General features: G+C 38.6%; 1 protein-coding gene across 2 annotated transcripts in view; it reads left to right on the top strand.

Annotated features, from left to right (window-relative positions):
- The first annotated feature begins 1,912 nt into the window (after nucleotides 1–1,912).
- Nucleotides 1,913–3,175, top strand: part of LOC106869851 (V-type proton ATPase catalytic subunit A) — a 29,290-nt gene continuing 28,027 nt past the window's right edge. The window contains exon 1 of one of the 2 annotated variants that reach the window (XM_014915771.2): nucleotides 1,913–2,056. The gene's annotated coding sequence lies outside the window, so the exon portion shown is untranslated. The other variant, XM_014915772.2, reaches the window with a different exon arrangement.

A 3,175-nucleotide genomic window follows, 5' to 3' on the forward strand; every position in this document is an offset into this window, starting at 1 on the left:
AAAGTTCTTATGGCCCCAGCAAACACTTTGACATCATCAGTCAACCAAGGACACTTTTCAGTTAAATCTCCTTCAGATCATCTCACTTCTTTCGTCTGGACACATGAAATGACGTAGTTCTGAGCTCCCTGTACATAGACAACCGATAGGATGGTCATGGCTGGTATGCCTTTGGTTTCAGTTCTGCACAAATGGTTTAAGGGTTAATCAACCACCACCACCACCACCACCTACTTGTGCCCTGAAGGTACTCTCTGACACTTCATCACCACTATTTTTCATGTTCCACCAGGGGTAGTCATGTATCTTCTCTATATTAAGACATTTATTCCTGTTTGTCTATCACAGTGCTCATTTTTTTTCACCTGTGGTACACTTATATTCTTTTCAAAATTCAACAACACACCTGAACTAAAAGCATAACTGAAAGTATAGGGAAAGAAATTATATTCAGGTTACACTGCAGCACACCTAGCATTGTCTTGTGACACACCAGTGTGCCTTGGCAGACCAGTTGCGGAGCATTGGTCTATCATATTTTAGCCTCTGAACACTTTTCATAAAATCAGCTTTCAACCACAAACATATACACACATACATACACACACACACACACATATATATATATAATATATATATACATATATACGACGGGCTTCTTTCAGTTTCCATCTACTAAATCCACTCACAAGGCGTTGGTCGGCCTGAGGCTATACTAGAAGACACTTGCCCAAGGTGCCACGAAGTCGGACTGAACCCGGAACCATGTGGTTCGTAAGCAAGCTACTTACTACACAGCCACTTCTAACTATCCATTGGACAAAAAGATCGTTAAATAAAGCAAGATTTCAGACATAATTTATTAGTGAGTCTAAAATATTTGAATCAAGCGAGATTATCCAAACAATTAGGTACCAAAAACTCCCATATAGACATTGGAGGTTTTAAAATGTAAACTCAAACAAGGGAGGTTACTCCGATAAACCATAATAAGCAATTTTAGGAGAATGGAGAATTGAAATATCTGTAATTTAAAAGCAACCGGTGACAGTAAAAGACTTCTTTCGGTCTTATTGAACCTCAGTAGAATATGTTTTATTTAAAAGACGGAGAAGTGATCAACACACACACATATATGTATATGTATGTATGTATGTGTGTGTGTGTAATGTAGTGATGATGATTATGAATTTTAATAATATAGTTGAGGGAAATTACACTAGAAGGAAGCGTTTTGCGCTTGACCGAATCGTCAGCAAACCGGACAAAATGCTGAGCGGCGGTTTTGAGTACAAATGCCGCTGAAGTCGATTTTGCCTGTCATCCTTCCGGGGGGGGGGGGTTAGAAGAAATAACTACAAGTTGAATAATGGGGTGATGTAATCGACTAACCCCTACCCCACAAATTCAGACCTTGTTCCCATAGTAGAAAGGGTTATTATTATTGCTCAGCCCTCATGTGATTCTTGATCAAAGACATTCTTGCAATGACCAACCTATTTTTTTTTCATACATATATTATCTCAAGGTGATTTATCACCTTGAGACCATCAGCCGTGTCGCTGGTATTTATGACGGAGGGAACAAATCTCCTTCCTCCAGACTAAACAATTAAAATACTGTAGACAAAACAGTCAGATAGATATTACGGCAATGACTACCACCCCCATAATATTATCATGTGATGGTGAGTGAGAGAGAGGGAAAGAAAATTGGTTGTATTAAAAGACATGACTAAGCGAGTCGCACGAGACATTTATCGACGTGGATCTGGAGAGTAGTCAGTGCGCATGCTCTGTCATTCACATGATCTCCCCCTCCTATTGTCTTCACTCTCTACTACTCCGTCTCTACTACTTTAAATCTACACCACCTCTTACTACCTTCACTCTCCATTGCACTCTGCTACTTTCATTCTACACCGCCTCCCACTACATTCATTCGCCTACACTCTCTTTACTACCTCCTCACTACGTCACCTCCCACTACCTTCACTCATCATTACTGTCTCTGCTACTTCCACCGTGCCTCACACTACCTCCATTACACACCACAGGTAAGAAGCAGCCGATCTTCTCTATTCTCTCTATTTTCTGTATTATATATTAACTGTCATCACATCACTCGGCTTCTGCCATTTATGCCACTCCATGTCTAATTTTAGTTTCCAAAAGGAATAATTCGAAGATGTAAGTCATTTTATTTCGTGCTGTGTGTTTATAGACAGGGACACAGTATATGGAAACACGAAACCAGTGTCATGTCTCTGTGTCTGTTTCTCTCTGTGTATGTCTTGTTATGTTTGTCTATCGAACTCTTGAATGGTTGAAGTAGAGGGAGGAGACACTACAACTGATTGATTATAGACCTTTCTCTCTTCCCTGTATGTGTGCGTACACACACACAAATATATTTAATATACATATATATATATGTATGTATGTGTGCGTGTGTGTATTGATATCGACATCGGCTGACAAGAATTCATTTGGTTAGAAACTCCAATGCATTCTACACACCGCATGATAATTGTTTGTGTTTGAGCATATATATTACTTGAACGAGTGAATAGTAAAGTAATCGTAATTTCCAATTTGAATTGTCAGTTTCCTTTTCTCACTTTCCCCATTTTAATCGCTTTCCTCATACACACCCACCTCTTACTCTGATCATCATCGTCACACACACACACACATAAGCATAAACTTGTGGGTCAGGACCGTTCAGCTATCAAAAATCTTTAAGGGACGGGCAACCAGAAGTGTATGTACGGATACAGATAGTACAGATGTATATATTATATTTGTATGAATGTATAAGTATCTTCTGCTGACCCATCGACACAGACCAACGAAGAATTTTACAGTTTCAAGAAATAGCAGCCAATTCTGTCTCGAGTTACACCCTATCATTTTATAGAACGAAGCTACATTGGAGTCTGTTGGGTTTGGTCTGATCAATCGGATGTAATCTGGGGACAAAACTAGTATACACACACAAACACCTGTTTATTGCACCGCCACTGTCTCTATAACATATATGGTGTTCTAAATTAATATATTTATCGATATATTTTACATAACATAGAATGTTTATAGACACCCGCCCCCAAATACCTATAATAAATGTATTTCAATACAAATACCCTTCAGATATATATATATATATATATATA

Source organism: Octopus bimaculoides, chromosome 20 (genome assembly GCF_001194135.2).
Source record: "Octopus bimaculoides isolate UCB-OBI-ISO-001 chromosome 20, ASM119413v2, whole genome shotgun sequence".
Taxonomy (NCBI): domain Eukaryota; kingdom Metazoa; phylum Mollusca; class Cephalopoda; order Octopoda; family Octopodidae; genus Octopus; species Octopus bimaculoides.